The sequence below is a fragment of the Parus major genome, chromosome 4 (assembly GCF_001522545.3).
Source record: "Parus major isolate Abel chromosome 4, Parus_major1.1, whole genome shotgun sequence".
Classification (NCBI taxonomy): Eukaryota; Metazoa; Chordata; class Aves; order Passeriformes; family Paridae; genus Parus; species Parus major.
This window is the reverse complement of record NC_031771.1, coordinates 40,754,107-40,763,986: the sequence shown is the minus strand read 5'-3', so window position 1 is coordinate 40,763,986 and position 9,880 is coordinate 40,754,107.

Here is a 9,880-nt window from a genome sequence, read left to right as displayed (position 1 = left end):
GAGTGCTTATAGAAACAAGAACTTGAGAGAATGATTTGACAAGAAAAACACAATAATGGCCAATAATTCCCGTGATAAATAATTTCATCTCGTGTACTAAAAACAATCTGTAGAAACCCAAATTCAGTCATACAAATGTTTTCTCCTGAAGTAAAAGCATATTCATGAAAAGAAGAATGATCTCTAATAATTAAAATGCTCATTGGAGACACTATTACATCTAAACTGAGTACAGGTGCAAGGCTTAAAATTTCATGGGAGGTTTTTTCTCCCCCACCTGGCTCTACAACAAAAGACATTTCTTATTCATTTGTATTATGCTGGTTTTAAGTCTAAGTTAATGACTTGACAAACTATGGGGATCTTTATTTTTTCTTCACTTCCTCCTCCATGAAATAAGAATATTTTAAATAATTAAAGATATATTTTTAAAATATTTTAAAAATAATTTTAATTTAACGATTTAATAATGTTATAATTTTATTTTTTGAAATTTTATTTTAAAAATAATTAAATTTCTAAAAATAATTTTCTAAATAAATAATTTAAAAAAGAAAAACAATGAAGTCTCTTATAAGTCACTTTTTCAGGTCAGTGTACTTTTTTATTTCCTTATGTTAATAGTAATGTCATCTGCTTTTTTTATTTTTTTTTTTTAGTGGGGTAGTGGTATATGAGGGGGGGGGATTGTATTACAGCTGCAATGATCACCATTAAAATTTCATCAAACACTTTCCAATAAGAATTAAAACATTGCTTATTTTCCCATAGGAGAAAATGGCTATAGAGTATTTACACTGATAGAGGCCAACCAAAGTTGCACTACTTCCTTTTAGCAAACACAAGAATTCAAAGCCTAGTTTGTAATTTCTGCCATTTTGTGAGGTTATTTATATAAATTTAAAGCAAATGTAAGACAAAGTATGATGAAATGTGAATTTTGTTAAACACCCACCTTTGATTATTTTGAATACTTATGCACAAAGTCCAGACAAAGATAAAGTAGATAGTCAAATGCAGTAGCATCAAAGTTAGATGTACACTGCAAAGTTTTAGAGGACACCTCACTTCTTTAAAAGAATTTCTGGACCTGTTATAAGATATCACTTTTCAAAGTATAGACACGCAGAAATTTCTGAAATATCACAGGGTTCACAACCACATGCCCGTGAGGGCACTCTGAGTCACACCAGAAGACTCCATACACACCCACTGCTCCTTGTCATTCTCACCTCAGACACAGGCTGTCATTTCACAGTCATAAAGCACAATTCTCCTTTGTTCCCTTCTACCCCCTTCCACTAGCAGCAGGACTTTGAAGTTTTCCTCTGTCACAGCACTGCTATTCTATAATAGAATGGCACACAATTCCATAATAGAATGGTTTGAGGCAGGAAAAAATGGAGCTCCTAGCAGGACAGCAATTGATTGCCCCATATTCCTTCAGGGAAACATTGCCTATAACCAACTGGCTGATTCACAAAATTGTAGCCATGAGGCAACCCAGGCTGGCAAGCATAGAACTCATGTCACTAATTTGATTAATTTAATTTTATTTCTTGTCAAATGTAATACCTTTATTTGTTACAAAGATCAGAAATTACAGTTTTGCAAACTCTTAAATCCCATTATGTAGTAGCTGTTAACAAGCCTTTAGGCTTCTGAAAAGTTTTCTTCTTGTACAACAGACTCAAGAATACTTTTTAAAAAATATGTTTGATTACTTCTTGTCTATTTACAAAATTAATGCATGCCTTGAATTGTGAAACCGTCTTATCCAGAGATTACAAATTACTGGTGGATTCCAGCATAAAGCAATTGAAAAAAACTCTAAAAATACTATTCAAAGTCCCTGCAAATATCTATTGAGTAGCTGCTAAAGACCCAAGAGAGGAGCATACAATTAGATCAAGCAGAATATCTATTAGTATGGCTTGTTGTCAGTCTGGCCTCAGATATGCTGAAGAAAAGTCCTCTATTTACAGCCCACTTTTCCCTGCTCCTTCCCAAGACTGCCCAGCACAGCAGCAAATCCTGATCATTCCACTACTCCTTGGAGCAAAGGAGTCCACCTGGGATCAGCTTCCTTCAGCAGCTGCACGCATTGATTAACATCAACATCTACATAACTTGCTCCAAGGCAGCATTTACAAGTTTCTTAGAGATCTAGTTCACTAGATCTCTCATCTCTGGTCAAATATGTTTAGACAACCACTGAGAATATCTGACTTCTCCCAGGTGCTGTCTTCTTTAAGCACTAATTACTGAAGACTGAACTTGTCTCTGAGCTGAAGATGCAGAGCTGCACCAGAAAACTGTCCTGACAAGAAGTTTCAAAATTGGCCTTTCTCAAAAAAGACATGTTACAAGAAGTCAAATTCTTTCAAGTCTGGACACAGAAAGGGAGAAGTTCAATGTGTTTTTTTGGTTTAAATGCTAGTTGTCAGTGTTTGTGTATTTCCACATCATTTACAAAATGTGGTTCATCATCACAGACACACTGCAGCTTCAGTGTCTCACTTTATAAAAGTTCAGCCTCAGATCAAATATCAGACTTATAAACTCAACAACACATATAACACATACAGCAAACAACTGAGTTTGACACCAGGTTTGATATTTTTCTTATAATATGCAGGTAAGCTTTATATTTAACAATATTTATATTGTTATATAAATAATAATATAATAGTTTTAATTAAATAATTTCTTTTTTATCAGAACTCCTGTCCATATTCTGCCTTGAAAAATAATGATTACCCTTTAGTGGTTGATTCCCCTTTTTTCCCTTCTCATGTCTATACTGCCTGTTTATATGCAGTACTACAGGAACAAATCTTAAGCAGCCACAAGAGGAAGTCTACCCAGACAGGATGAGTATGAGTGCAGCCAAGGGTGCTTTTTCATTTTGCCACTCTGAGAACAACATATCACATGTCCTGCTTCAATGCTTGAAAAAAAAGCTTAAGGGTTTTCACAGCACCAGATATTCTGCTGCACCAAGCTTTCTTTGGCAGCTGTGACAAAACATGTACATCAGTTTACCCAGGCAGGAAACAAACCTCTACTTTCACTTAGTGTCAAGGACAGTGGTGCTCAGCACCTGTGAATACTTCTAAGATTTCTCCAAAGTCCCTGCCATAATGTGGTAGCACACTGCTGTTATTTTCCATGTGTTATTTGGAGGGGAGCAAAAGCAGAGTCTTTTTGATGTTAAGATTTACTCTGTTACCCACACCAAACACTGATATTGGTAACAGACTATAGACTTTTAATGTTAACAGAAAGACCAGTGAATATTTCACTAACATGGCTCACATACAGATCTATGACTAGATCAGACAAGAACAGTGAAAAATGCTGGCAGGTCAGAGTTCTCTGTCATCCAAGGAGCTGGCTAATATTAAGTGCATCTCATGTGTGAAAGTGTACTATTCTATGAAGCCAGAAGAGGATGATTAATCAGTATTTTCAGGAAGCTGACACAGAAATATGATGTTCTGTATACTTTTTCTACTATAAAGCTAGTGTCTGTGCTCACACTAAAGGATTCAATTACACTCACGTGTTGCTTCCCTTACAGCAAGTCCCATCAGTATTTCCTCAAGTTGTTTATTGTTCTTACTTCCAGAATGACTTTTATTTTGCTCTTATGAATATCATAACATAATTATACTCATCATCTGGTAATTTTGGGTGGAACAAGGCTGAGAAAAATATATTTTATTTTTTCTGTTGGACAAGTGTTAAAAAAACAAGATTAGCTAAGCAATAATCGAGGTTAAAATAAATTTGCTCAGATATTCTGATTCAGATCCAAAGATATCCACCTGCAAGATTTCTGGATGACAATGCATGTACACTAGAAGTCAAATACTAAATTTGAGCAGTTAAGAGTAACATGCTGATTACTCATGCACTGAATAACCTGGATTGCAGTGCTCTGGTTTGGATAAGCTACACACATCTATGAATTCAGTTATCATAAAATCACAGACTATGTTGAGTTGGAAGGGACCCATATGGATCATTGAGCCCAATACTAGCCCTGAGCAGGACACCCCTTGAAATCATACCTTGTGCCTGAAAGCGTTGTCCAAATTCTTCCAGAACTGCTGGAAGTTTAGATTTAGTGCTGTGATCACTTCCCTGGTGAGCCTGTTCCAGTGCCCAGCCACCCTCTGGGCGAAGAACCTTTTCCTGGCTTCTATCCTAAACCTTTCCTCACTCATCTTCATGCATTTCCATGAGTCCTGCCACTGGTCACAAGAGTGAAGAGATCAGGACCTGCCCCCCTCCTCTTCCCTTCACAGGGAAGTTGGAACTGTAGTGAGGTCTCCCCTCAGTCTCCCCCAGGCTGAAAAGACCAAGTGACCCAGCCATTCCTCATATGGCTTCCACCCCAAACCCTTCACTATCTTTGTGGCCCTCCTTGGGACAGTCTCCTATACCTTAATATCTTTCTGATATTGTGGTGCCCAAAATTGCATGCAGCACTTGAGGTGAGGCTGCCCCAGCTCAGAGCAGAGCAGGACAATCCCCTCCCTTGCCTGGCTGGCCATGCTGTGGCTGATGCCCCCAGGACAGGGTTGGCCCTCCTGGCTGCCAGGGCACTGCTGGCTCAGGTTCAGCTTTGCCATCGACCAGGACGCCCAGGTGCCTTTCCTCAGCTCTGCAGCCTCTCATTCCCTGATCTATGCACACAAGTTGGGTTACCCTGTCCCAGGTGCAGGACAAGACACTTGACCCTGTATGAAGATGTTGAGGAGAACTAGGCTGAATATGGAGTCCTGCAGAACTCCACCAGCAATCAGTAACCAGCCTGATATGGCCCTGGGTGTTTATGTGGCAGTTTCCCCAGTTAAGGGTGCCTTGAATGGCATGTTCCCCTGCTACACAGAAATAAGGTTTCAACCTTATGGACATCATGATATGGACATAAATAAATGGAATATGCTATTGAGCCAACAAACTGCCCTGAAATGAATGCTACAGTACGCTTGCAGTTCTACTGGCTAGACAGAAATATATCTGTAGCATTCTAGGCATAATGGGGAAAAAAGCTACTGGCTCATTTAAGTCCATATTAGCACCAGCATTTCACAGAAGCTTGAATTAATATACTGAAACACGCCACTGTGTCATTCTGAGCTACCAAACCTCAGTCTCATAAGTATGAAAAGAATCTGAAGTGTGTTACTAAAACATTTTTGGAGGAATTAGCAGGAATGCTATTTTGTTTATAGGCTAGAAGAAATGAGGCTCTTAATAATCAACTCAAAGGTCATTCAGAGTGTGGAATTACACGTAAAATGGAATGATTTGTCTTATATTCTGACCAGAGGAAAACATCCTGCTTCAAGGAGAGGGAAAAAAAAATAAGTTTCAGAAGTTCTGTCAGCTGCTTATCTCTTTGCAGAATCTAAGCATATTTCTTTCATATTCATCTCATTTAGCAACTATTTAACCACTTGAGAAATACTGAACGCAGGGGAAGAAAGCCTGTTTTATAATGAATGATATTATTTTTAATTGTCTTTAGTACTAGACAACACATTATTTTATTCTTGGCCTTATTTATCTTCAATATATTAAATCCTTGCACTACACACAGACAAGAAACAATTGTCCCTAGTGAACTAGTACGTTCTAACTAAAAAATTTCATTAAGTACCATCACAATGACCAGTGAGTACCAAACAACTCACTGTGTGCTCTGGTCACATTAAAAATGTCGTTGGCTATTGAGTTCATCAAGTACAAATTAGACAAGTCCTTCCTTTCATAGTCATGTTTATAAATTACTGGTGAGACAGAGGTGAACAGAATTGTCTCTGCTGTTATGGAAGGCAAAATTCAAGACTAACTTGACCATGAGCCACAAGGCAGTTGCAGCCACTACCTGTATTTGGACTGAAACACTACATGGTGACCAAAGTGACACTGAGGAGATGAGTCTTCCCAGTGTGACACACTGACATACCTTTTGTCATATTGTGATATATAAATGTAGAGTTGTGATATTTAAATGAGAGGGTTGGTTTGTTTTTATGATAAAGTTATCCTGGTGGTATTTTATCTAAAAATCAACAGGTTTTTATATTCATTTATCATCAGTTTGATGATTTCAACGTTTCCCAGCTGAGGGATATGATGAAAAGTCTTGATTACCAGAAATCTTGTTCCTGATTTTTGTTTCAAAATGCTTCATCAATGTGGCAGGAAGAGTGCTAAACAAGGACTGTAAGGAGAACACTCATGCCCCACAGAAAACCCATTAGTTAAACTTTTTACTCTGCCAAAGTGCTTTTGAAATGATAATTACACAAATTATTTAGTTAACATGGTGTTCCACACACTGACATCATGTTCCTGAGTTTGCATCATTACATAGTTGTTTGCAGTACATGAACAGCATTTTCAGGTCCTTCCTGAAAGGAAGGTTGCTTGGGGGTAACATGAAGGTAGTAATCCAGCACAGTGAGCTCCAGTTTCTAAGTCACTTTCCAAATGATTTTGGAAAAAATGCCAACAGGTTCAGAAAGCCCATAAATAATATTTTGAAATATACAATTTTCAAAATTGTATCTAATTCATACTCATTTTGGGACCTAAGAGGAAAACCAGACTTACAAATATTAACATATGTGATAACAAGGCTCAAATAAATCTTTAACAAAGAAAAAAAACTTGTTGAACATCCCTATTGAGTCACCTTGATAATTTCTCCTAAAGTAGCTTTTCCTCAGCTTCATTTAGAATGTAGAAAATTTCAGGTGTACTCCTAATAGAGCTATTTATCTTTCAACAGTTTGATAATCTGACATATTTTACCTCTTTTACCAAATATTCATTTGATTAATTGGCTGTTCTTTAGAATCTATTCATATATCCTTAGGATCTAGCTGACCTCTCCCGTAATAGTCATTTAATGAAATAAAAAATAACAATCAGAGATAAGGAAAGATAATGTCTTGGGTTCATTATGCTTGTCCTCCAGGGGATTTACAGTCAAGGACATGAGTGTCACATTCTGTGATGTTTATTAGCAAATTTGTAGAAAATATGTAAAGAATGGCCATTGATCATTCTAAAGCTTTTCCAAGAAAAGGCACCATGTCCAAGGAAGATCCTACTGGACAAGTTTGTTTCATTGCATAGTAGATTTCTGATCATATTCATATCCCTCTGCAACCATTTTGTCTAGACTGTGGGAATCATAGAAAAATCGTATTTGTTCCTAAACTCTCCCACACCACCTCCATCCCTTGTTAGTGTCAAGTAATGTGGAACAGAACAGGCTTTTCTCTACCATAATGACCAAATTTCACAAAATCATGAGTAGACATTTGGTAAAGACTGTTCATATTAAAAATGTCACAGTATAGGGGAGACCGAGTCCAAGTCCTTGATCTCAATAAACTAGCAAGTTTTTTGATTTTTTTTTCCTCAGTCTTGAATGTGTTGATTGTCACCAAGACACTTAACGAAATGTAATCTAAGATGCCTTATATGCAAAAAATTCAAAGGGCTTCACATCAGAATCAAACTGAAGTTTTACAAAGCTGAAAAAAACTAAGATATGGGGAAAGTACTACTTCTCTAGATCTACTATAGGATGTAAAGCTCCCTCTGCACATCTTTTACTCTGAGCAGAAGTTATTGTTGTTACCAGGGGAGTCCAATGCAAGCCAGGCCAGTGATGTTTAGAAAAAAACCTTTGCACCTAGCTCCTGTTTTCAATTTCTATAATTTGAGTGCCCAGAATACACTTTTTTGGTCTTTTGATAAGCTTTCACTAGTCACATTTCACCCGAGTCTCTCAAACATCCTTCAGTTTCTTTAGTTTTAGTTGTTATTTTTGTTTCTTTGGATGATTTTTTGTATGACTGGATTAACATTTTGAAGCTTTCAATTCAGCATTATATATGAAGCATGTCAAAGCTTTTATTTCCACTTACCACCAAATAGATATGAAAGTAAATACACAAGCCATAAAGGAGCATCTTTTTAGTAGAAGTACACTGCAGATGGAATGTAGAATTGATGAGTACACAGTATCAGCAATGAAAAATTCTATTTCATGTTTAGTACAACAAAACTGAGGAAGATCTTTTATCTAACTAGTGTTCTCACTGACACCTGCAATATAACTGTATAGATATCTGTTCCTATTATGCCTTATATTTACATTCCCCCTACCCTTCACTTTTCCTACTCCTCTGCTTTGCTATTTGTTTATTTTAAATAATTATGAGTAACACACAAATGATAATACATAAATTCACCATTTTTTCAGTTTCCTTTCCCATCCCCTCCAAGCATTATTTTTCACTTTAATACAATAGGAACTATGTGTCTAGTATTGCAATAGAAAACAGCCAGCTCAATCCTAGTAGGAGTCAAAATCAAACTTCAATGAAAAATCTGAACTATTTCAATTGCTTGATCACATCATTTGTCTCTTTCCATTCCAATAACCACTAGATGACAACATGAAAGAAATACTTATTTTATACATCAATCTGTACATCAATAGCTTTCAAGTAACAGTTGTTCCCTCTGCCCACTAGCTCCTAAAGATCACAAATGAACATGATTGATCTTCATATTCTAAGTTTTTCCAAAACCTAATTTAGATGCTATGATCTGCTTTTCTTCAGTTTTTGGTTCATACCTCTTAATCATACAGCGTTGCAAGGAGCAACTCCTTCACCTTGACAGTTTCTTTATGCTAAGGTTTGGCTTGCTGGCTTTCCCACTACTGCTGATCTCTTTTCTACTCATCTCCTTTCACAGCAGGAGGGGTTTATTGGTGAGGATGGTCTGCTTACAATCAGTCTTAAAGCATCCATTCTTAAAGAAGTAGTTTACTTGCATGTGGCAAGTGTACTAAGCATATCTACCCATAGTTATTTTTTTCCACTACTGAGTTAAGAGCGTACAAAAGGAAAGTCTGCATCAGTTATACCAGCCACACCCACTGAACCAAGACGCTCCTTTTTAATTACAAGCAGGAAAAATTATGTATCTCATCTCCTATCCATAGGAGATACAATTTTTAGGGTGCATTATTGAAAGGATGCTACTGGAGCATCACACTTGTATGCACAGAGACTCCTGCCTAGAACCAAAAGCCTAAAGAAAAGCCATCACACGCTAAAGCATCAGATACAATGCACTTAGGAGGAGCAAACATTGAACAAGTCCATCTACCCAAGATAAATAGGCCTACTGGAAATACTGTGGAGTTTTTACTACTGATTGCAAGGAGGACTTAGATAAGGATCTGACTTCTTTAAGTACTTTGCACTCTCTAAAAAGTTAATGAATGCAAAAAAAAAAGATTAATGCATTATAGTTTAAGAGATTTATTGGCTGTCTCTGTACAAATGTATATAAACAGACAAGAAAAAGTATGAAAAGCATCTCCAGTGAAAGCTAGTTATGAAAACATGTCACAGAGGAGTGGTTTCCCAATAGACTACATTGATATCCACAAGTCAAACATGTTCAAATGCTGTAGAGGATAGAATGTTTCAATGCTTGGAATATTCATTAGTTAATTCAGATAAATCCATCATCTTGATATTTACAAACAATCCTTGAAAATTAATTGAAAAAATTACTTGGGGCTTGTTCTTTTTTTTTTTTTTAGGAATAACACAAATTTGTCAGCTCAAGAAAAAAGTCTTACACTAACAGTTAATACACAATATGTTTCAAGCTTGGAATACTGAGTACATAACTTATACTTAATCTCATGAACAGACTAAAAGGATTTCATTTACTGATTTTAAAAGTTCTGGATTTTTGTTTGGTTCATTTTGCTGTGAGGTTTTTTGTTATAGTTTTGGGCATCAGGATTTTTATGTTATAG